General features: G+C 28.1%; 1 protein-coding gene across 2 annotated transcripts in view; it reads left to right on the plus strand.

Moving 5' to 3' along the window:
- The window catches only part of LOC124430236 (dipeptidase 1-like), a 132,803-nt gene that overhangs the window by 51,930 nt on the left and 70,873 nt on the right, over nucleotides 1–10,000 (plus strand). Inside the window, exon 1 of one of the 2 annotated variants that reach the window (XM_046976509.1) lies at nucleotides 9,427–9,737. The exons of the other annotated variant lie outside the window; for it this stretch is intronic. The gene's annotated coding sequence lies outside the window, so the exon portion shown is untranslated. Of the gene's footprint in view, nucleotides 1–9,426; nucleotides 9,738–10,000 lie in introns of those variants that run through there. 2 annotated transcript variants of the gene reach the window in all.

The following is a 10,000-nucleotide window of genomic DNA, read 5'->3' on the forward strand; positions in this document are numbered from 1 at the left end:
ATATATATATATAATTATTATATTATCAAAATATTATAAAATGTTGATTTATTGAAAATGAAAGTTAATAAGTTAGACGAAAAAAAAATTATATTTAATTAAAGAAATTATACGTAATTTTATCTATGATTGTTCTCTTGGAAAGAATTAAGTATATCAACGATAGAAAAATATCGATGATAATTGAATATAATTAAAAAAATTAATTTATATAATTTTAACGAGAGAAAAAGAGACAGACAGAAAGACAGAGAGAGAGAGAGAGAGAGAGAGAGAGAGAGAGAGAACGAAAGAAAGTGATATAGAGATATAACCGTGAAAAAGAAAATATAGAGAGAATAAAATAAGAAAAAGATAGAAAGATAAGTGAGAAAATAGATAAAGAGATAAAGAGATAAAGAGACGTTAGAAACAAATATCAAAATAAATCTATCCTAACAATTTTCTAATATTTTACTCTCTCTCTATATATATATATATATATATATAGATATAGATAGAGAAAAATAGATATAACAAATTCTTCTTTTCTCATTCGATGTCGTTGATCGATGATTCTATCAAGATGGTCCAAGCGTCTTCTTCAACGAAAAGAGACGAGATTAAAGTAACGGGTGAATTGGAAGGGAGAGAGTGAAAATACTGCGTACCTTCGAGACTACGGAGAGATAGAGAGAGATAAAGATAGAAATAGAGAAAGAGAGAGAGAGAGAGAGAAAGAGAGAAAGATAAGGAGAAACAGAGAGAGAGATAGAGAGAGAAAGAGAGAGAGTGGTATATTCTGATCCGGTACAATTTCAGAGAAATAGGAAGGAAGTGGGGAGCACTTGGCTCGAACGTAAGGACACCTTGGAAGGATCATGAAAGGAACTTACTATGTATCTATATCGCGTTGAATGTGTCTCCGTTCACATACTTCCGATACAACGTAACACAGTCATAGTCCTACGAATAGAGAAATAGTTTCGCTCGGAGCGATTCGAGGATCGCTAAAAATGCAGACTCTCGCTCTTTTCCTACCCAGTACTACCCTTCTCTCTATCGTTCTCTCTCTCTTTTACACACACACACACACACTCTCTCTTTCTCTCTCTCGCTCTCTCTTTTACATATTCTCTTTCTCTCTCATGCGCGCACGCTCCTGAAAATTGAGAACGAGTCCGTAAAAGTGCGTTCATTCCTTTGCATCTTTTTCGTTCTCTCTCTCTCTCTCTCTCTCTCTCTCTCTCTCACTCTTTCAGAAAAAAAAAAATTTTTTTTTCCCCCTCTAATAGTAGTAGTAGTAGTAGAAGTTGCTTCGAAAAGATATATATATATATATATGTAATGTATGTACGTATGTACCAACGTAGAAAAGGACAGACAGCTGTTGGTATCTTCTCCTCCGCAAATTGCTCTGCTTCCCTTTCTATTCGTTCGTTTTCGTATCTCGACACGGACGAAATTTCACTCTCGAGTATTCGCATCCTATCCCCCCCCCCCTTTCACCCGTTCTACCCTCTTACCGTTCGTCAACCGACGAGTTTCATATTTCTTTTGGGAAATCGATATAGGGATGTCTCTTTGCGTGGTCGATCCACCATTATCACCATATATACTGTCACTATTTCTCTCTCTCTCTCTCTCTCTCTCTCTCTCTCTCTTTATTCCTCTGTCTTTCTCTTTCTCTCTTTTTTCTTTCTTTCTCTTTCGCGGGACTCGTCTCTACTACGATGGAATATAAAGTGCCTCCCACGAGTCGTATATATTTTCTTTCTATATATATATATATATGTATATATTATATATGTATACCTATAATTTAGATCTTGGTTTACTCGTAAAACCTTACTTACGATGTATCGTGTCAAAAAAAAAAAAAAAAAAAAGAAAGAAAAAAAAAAGAGAAAAATAAAAAAGGAAAAAAAAAACAAATAAAGGAAAAAAAAGAACAATTTTATTCCAACTCTGGACAAACTTTTCGATCGATCCGTATCCAGTGTTCGTATTATTTGTGCCCGCATCGTGAGGGCACAAATTTTCGACCAACTTTCCGATCGAATTTATCGATAAAAATTTTTCGTCGACAGAAAGTACTTCGAACGTTTTTCCTTTTTTTTTTTTCTTTCTTTCTTTCTCTCTCTCTCTCTCTCTCTCTCTCTCTCTCTCTTTTTTATTTTATTTTATCTTCTTTTTTTTTCTATTTGCTTTTTATTCTTTTTTTTTTCTATCACTTTGAATTATTTTCGAACGTATTGGTGTTGAAAAATTCCTATGCCCGACTCCACTCGAACGTGAACGAACGATCATTAGTTCGTTTAATAGATTTTATATAGATATCGATTTCTTCGATTATTATTTTTTTTCTTTTTCACTTTTGTTGTTTTTATTTTTTTTTTTTTTTTTTCTTTTTTCACTTTTTCGCTTTGTTTCATTAGAGATTCACGTAACGATTTTATATCTAAAAAGAGAAATTTATGCGATTTTTCGAATGTGGTTTTGGGTGTGTAAAAATCATCCCCGGAACGAACAAATTCTGAATATGTCATCGTATAGTCAGTGTGGTCATCGCTCGAGTTTTCAATTCCCATCGTTATTTTCATGTTTATCTGATTATATTTTTCGATCGATGAAAAATGTTTTGGAACATATCGATCACACTAACCCACTCGTTGCAACGCGATACACGCGCTTATGCGTCCGCTTGGAATCACTTTTTCAATCGCGTACCATGTACTCTTTTATATCTCTACATATCGTCGAATAGAGCCACAAGGGAGATTGCTGGATCGTGATTTGCGTTGCAAAATACATCGGGCTTTTATCGCATAATTATTATGCCTCCAACAGTGAGACTCTCTAACTCTATATAATCGATAACAAATTTTCAAAATACGCATTTCGACTAACTCTTTACGATCGTGTCTACGTCAACAAATCTTTTGTATTGTTTTGTTGTTGTTGTTGTTGTTGATCTTTTCTCGTTTTTCATGTTTTTTTCTCTCTCTCGTTTTTTTTCTGTTTTTGCTTTTTTTTTTTTTTTTCAATTTTCTCGCAAACAATAGACTCTAATATCCCAGCGATATAGACGTATGTATGTATGTATGTATGTATCCACGTATACAGGTAGGATTTGTTTTGGATTAAATATTTTTGGTTGACGAAAGGAATAAATCTAAAATATCGAATAGGAAAATGCTATACCGATGAAAAAAAAAAAAAAAAAAAAGAAAAGAAAGAAAAAAAGAAAGAGAAAAGAATTGATAAAGATCCAAGTAGACAAGGGAGGGAAAAAAATTAAATGGCAATAAAAAATTGCGTTATTAACGAAAGAAATTCTTTTATTCTATGTCCCTTTTTTTAGCAGGACATCCTCTCAGTGGTTATAAAAAGAAAAAACCCTTCTTGCTTCACCGAAGGAAACGACATATTCTTTTCCCTTTCCTTTCTTTTTTTCTTTCAATACAATTTTTTTCTTCAATCTCAAACTTTAATCCAACATTCCGTAAAAAAAACCTTTTTATTTTTTTTTAAGTGTCGAAACAATACTTTTAGAAAATACATCTCTCTCTCTCTCTCTCTCTCTCTCTTTCGTAAATGAACATTTTTCCTTTTACGAGCTTTCTTTTATCGTATCTTGTTATTGGGTCATTTTCGATCGCGTAAACGTTTATAATTTATCGATATAATATTTTCAATGAAATTACTTTGAATATTTATCATAGGAGTTTGATATAAATGTTAGAAATATAGAGGAACCATTTTTAACTAGATCTAAGATACAACTTTGAATATTAGAAATTATGTAGTAACGTTCGAGGGAAAAAAAAGAAAGGAATTTTTATCTGTTTGATCGACTTCCTTCCTATATATTCGACTTTATGATAGAATACGATGAAACGAAAATCCGAAAACTAAAAAGAAATTAAAAAGTATCGTCGATTTCAATCTCATTCCTTTATATATTTTATCATGAAAAGAAATGAGAGATTTTTTATTATCTCAATTCAAAAATAATTATTATTTACTTGTATTATTTATTTCAAGAATATTATTATTTCTCAAAAAAAAAAAAAAAAAAATATCTCGTATTATGATATTAAATTTGTAATGTCAAATCCTAGAAACATTCGCTAGAAAATTTTCGGCTTATTTTGCCGTTTCCTTTCTCTCCCTCACGTTCTCTCTCTCTCTCTTTATCTCTCTCTCTCTCTCTCTCTCTCTCTCTCTCTCTCTCTCTCTCTCTCTCTCTTGCTCTTTTGCTCTTAGTATTCGTAACACGAACGTACATAACAGACAATGGAAAGCAAAACAGTTTGTAAAGTGTACAATGACTTCGTATCCCGTGTTATCCAATTTTCGAAGTTCTCTCGCATTTTCTGAGTTATACAAGGTGACCGATTTGAAACAAATTTTCTTTAATGAAAATTAAATTAAAATTTTTATATATACACACACACACATATATATATATGTGTGTGTTTGTGTGTGTGTCTATGTATATAAAAATTTTTATTTAATTATATATATATATATATAATAATTAATTATTTTACTGGAATTGAATAATTAAATAATCATATAATTTATCAATGGTATTAATAATAATATGAATATAAAATTTTATAAAATTATAAATAATTATAAAATTATATTTCTTTTTTATTAATTATAACGTGCTTTATAAATATTTCCGAGTAACGAGCAAAAGATTAATAAAGAATTATTATTACTACCTGTGATATCGATTTTCTTTATAAACGAGAATTATGACATGTATTCAAATATTTTTAACTACGAGTCAAGTTAAATGTTCGTGTATACGATTAATATTTACTATTTATATTCTCGAAAACGAAGTTTCGTGCACGAAAAGAAATAAAAAAAAAAAAAAAAGAAAAAAGGAAAAAAAAAGGAAACAAAAGGGAGAAACTTTATTCGTCTTATTTTACAGTTTTGATTTATTTCCTCAAGAGGTATTCAACTTTTCTAGATATAATAATACTGGGTCAATTTATACAGTTGTAAATAAAAAAAAGAAAAAAAAAAGAAAAAAAAAAGAAAAAAAGAAATAGAAAAAACAAAGAAAAAATGCAAAAATAGTAACGATTTTTCAGTGCAATTAAAATTGTTCATCATCGTCGTCATTTATCCTAATTTATAATCTTTTGATATTTTAATAGTTATTTAATACCAACATTTAATAGAGACATATCAATCATAGGACGTTATTAATTAACATAGTGATAATTGACATAATTTAATTGACTTTTTATATACATGTAACTTTCATATACTTTTAAATTATTCCTTTATATTTCATTTATATATATATATATAAATGATTTAGAATTGCGAATTTTTGTTCGTAAGCAATCATTTTGAGAATATTTATTATTTAAAAAATTTTTCATGATTCAAAATCTTTTCCAGTTTAACCAGGTAGATTATTTAACGAACAATTTTTATTTTTAAAAATCAAAAAACAAATAAAAAAATATCTTTGAAAAGTTTCTACCTTTGATACGATTGACGACAAAATTTCTCTCACTCTCTCTCTCTCTCTCTCTCTCTCTCTCTCTCTCTCTTTCTCTCTCCCCTTTCTTTCTTTCTTTTCCCTTTCTTTTTCTTTATGTATATATATATATATATATATATATATATATATATATACATATATATTTTTTTTTTTTATTTTTTCATCGAAAACTGACATAGACGACATGTCATGCATTCACGAACGATATTCGCATCAATGTCAAAAAAGAACGCGGAACGAAAGACAGAGAGAGAAAAAAAGAGAGAGAGAGAGAGCAAGAGAGATGTATTCGATGTGAAATCGTACACATACGGATGGGGATGAGGCGTGGGGGGAGGGGGGGTTTGATAGGGGAGACAAGAATTAAATGGTGTCGAGGATGACCAACGTAGCCACGGACACGATTCAAACCTCCAATTTACAGTCAATGCTGGACTGACAGGTTAATAGCATAAACCACGGAGGGTACATCGAAATTCTATTCTATTCAGAATTATCGGTAGAAGAATATAAAAGTTATTGAAAGACGTTGTTTCAATAATTTAAGTAATAAATCATAAATCGGAAAAAGAAATGGTAAAAAGCCCCCAAAAAAAAGGAAAATATTTTTCTTATCTCCTTTCGATTAGAGAGAAAAGATTTCGATGTAGGAAATGATAAAATATTCGAAGATTGATCAAATTTAAAAATCTGTATTAACTTTGATTGTATATATATATATATATATATATCTCAAAATTAATTTCAAATTGTACACTTGGACTACGCTACAATCCCTCACAGACATTTTGAACAGCTATCATTTATATAGAAGGGAATAATTTTGACTTGGGGGAGAAAAAAAAAAAAAAAGGAAAAAAAAACAAGTACTGTATACTCTTCGAAGCCTCGAAAATAATAATAATAAATAGTTTTGAAAATGCATTTTCAATTCTGTCATTATAACAAGAAAAAAAGAAAAAAGAAAAATAAAAAAAAAAAAAAAAAGAAAGAAAAAAATTCATGAATCATGCAACGCGCAAATTGTTTTAATTAAGCTTAAAGTTGGTCCGGGGTGTGTCCTACTCCATAAGACACAACTAGGGATTAAATTGCATAGTTTTGAAATATCGAGAGAGAAAGAGAGAGAAAGGACCAAAGGACATCGTATAAATATATTAAATTTTTATCTTGGCCAACGTCGCAATGATATCCTACATGTAATATTTTATTTTCTACGTTTTATTTATCGTTATTATTATTATTATTATTATTATTATTATTATTATTATTATTATAATTTGTTTTGCTTTGTTTGTTGATTTTTTATTTTAATAAAGTAGAATCACAGTAGTCTGTAGAATAACGTATTATAGATAACAACTCACTTTAACAAGATAATTTCATAGATTTATTACGACGTACTATAAATATAGCTTGTTATTAAAAATAATTAATTTTTCTTAAGAATAATAATAACAAAAATCTTTTAATGAAAGAACTTCCATGCGTTCTTTCGATCTAATCAAAATTAAAATATCAAAAGATTTTTTACATTTGATATAGATAGAAATCGTTCAAACGTAAATCTTGTTTATTCATTAGCGTTCCTCGGCGAATGTCTGCAACGTATCACGAGCGCATTAACCAGATAATCATTCATCCAAATTAATTTAGTAGACTAGCCAGAGCTATTGCGTCAATGAAGTTTCTAACGCCATCCGTCAAGTACCGTTAGCACTTTATACAACATCGTTCGGTATCACAATGACTATATATGTATACGAGTTTCTGTTATATATTCTCTATCTCTCTCTCTCTCTCTCTTTCTCTCTCTCTCTCGCTCCCTTTCCCTATCGTTCGTTCTTGATACTCGAGGACATGACGACAGCCTCGATATCATGAATCGATTTATTCGTGCATTAGTAGACCCCCGATGGGAAACATCGAAACTAATTTTCACGGACGTTGTTGTGAGTTTCCTCTTGAAACTCCTTTCCAAGAGTCCTTTTTTCTATTTCCTATCTCCCCTGGAGGATCCATTTCTTTCGAAAAATATTATATAATATCAAATCGATACTACGGTTTGAGGTTTGAGGCGAGCGGGTGGGGGCTGGGAGGAGATAGAGAAATCAGATTACTTTTTTTCCTCCTCTCCCTCCCCCTCCCCCTTTCACTTCGTCTTATTTAAATTGAATCTTATTCATTTACAATTATATTCTCATATATAATATATAGATAACAGATAATGTTAATATATAGATAATGTTTATCATAAATTTATACTTTTGATTATTACAATACATTAATATATAATTATGTAATATTAATACATTAATACATTTATTTAATTATATATTTTAATGTATTAATGTATTTATTAATCTTTTTCTAATAATATCGCATATAATATGTATTTTAATCAAATATATTCAAATGTGCATTTGTACAGAATAGCATTATTTAAAATTATATATATATAAAATTATATAAGTATATAATTTTAAATAATACTATTCTATAAAAATATATTAATATATTAATAATCTTTACAAATTTAAATTAGATTAATAATATTCTGATGCTAATAATATCTTAATGCATTTTCCTTTGCATCCTCTAAAATATCAAATAATAAGGATTTAGTTTTTGTATAAATATCTATATGTATGAATATATATATATATATATATATATATATATATATATATATATATATATATATATATATATATATATGAGATTTTCCTGTCACTCCTTTGAAACGAAATTATTGTACTTTTTGTCATTTTATTAATATGTGTTTTCTCGTCCATCCTGTCTAACATAATCTTACCACTATTTTGTATTTACTTACTTCTTATTATAAGTAAAATATCAAAGAATTCTACGTCATTTTTGTTCACGTTTTCCATTTAAAAACTGATCAAATATATAAATATGTTTATATTGTTATAATATAAAATTATTTATATTTATATCCAATCTATATATTATATATTATATCTTGGATATACTTTTATCGTTTTATAAAAATTCATTAATTCGAAATTTATAAAAAAGATATGTATAAAAGGAAAGTTTATTAAAATGATAACACTTAGTCAATCATAAATAGTTACGTTCGAGTCATTTGGATCTTTTAATATTATGCAAATCTTTCGTTTCTCTCGTAAAAAAATAGATCCACATAATTACAAAAAGGACGCATTAGTCTGAGATCCTTGAAGATTAATGATCTTCGTCTAGCCTATAAGTCATAGTCTTTCTACTAAAATTTAATCTCGTTCAAAAAAAAAAAAAAAAAAGAAAGAAGAAACCTCATCTATGATGGTACATTATTATATAAACATATTCATAGACAAAAAACGTAATTATTGAATTGGTCAATAATTAACCATGAAATTTGTAATATTTTATATATATATATATATATATATATATATATATATATATATATAGACAATATAAACAATTTATAATGCAATAACAATAACAAAATAAATAATATATATATAATTGTTTATTTTATTATTAATAATAATATAAGACATTGTTTATATAGAATAGCATAATATATAATAGAATATATAGAATACTTTTATATATAAACAAAAAACACTAGTATATTTTAATGAAAATTTCTAACATTACATTGGCCAACCTGATATTTTTGCATTTATCTATTTATTTATTTATTTATTTATTTATTTATTTATTTATTTATTTATTTTAGTTGTTTCTCTTTTTCATATACATGTGTATATACACTCGCCTTCTCTCTTACGTATACATTTTAATACATACATAAATAAATAAACACGGCACGTGAACATGTTCAGACCTCAGGCGAACTCTGTTTACGTTTTGTCTATCTGTTGTAGCTCTCTCTTTTTTCTCTTTCTCTCTCTCTTTCTCTCTCTCTCTCTTTCATAAATATTGTAATATTTTGAGGACGTCTCAATATCCTTTGTATAAATCGGCGACGTAAACATTGACTAAGCGAAACGACGGAGGAGAGTCAGTCTCGTCTCATCTCAGCTCTCGTAACAATCTCGATATTTCTAAAGTGTCAGTAAAAATAAAAGATTCGGCGTGAAGGAATAAAGAAAAGAAAAAAAAAAAAAAAAAAAAAAGAAAGAAAAAAAACAAAGTTTTGACACAGAAGCATTTATATTTCCATTATTACGAATTGAGTCATTCGTTTCACAAGACTTATCGAAGGAAAATAAAAACTTTTGTAAGTACAAGTAAAAATATTATCATATTAGAAATTTATCTGATTGATTTGATCGATCTTCCTTTTTCTTTTTCTCTCTTTTTTTCTTTTTTTTTTTTTTTCTTTGTTTTTTCTTTTTCTATACTTCTGTATATCGAACTTTTTATATTTTATAACATTGAAAATCCACATATCACACGAAACTTAATTTATTTATATTACATTTATATTTTCGATTATAGTTTTGAGATAAGATGTTTCGATTTTTGGAGAGAACACTGATT

Source organism: Vespa crabro, chromosome 17 (assembly GCF_910589235.1).
Source record: "Vespa crabro chromosome 17, iyVesCrab1.2, whole genome shotgun sequence".
In the NCBI taxonomy this organism is placed as follows: Eukaryota; Metazoa; Arthropoda; class Insecta; order Hymenoptera; family Vespidae; genus Vespa; species Vespa crabro.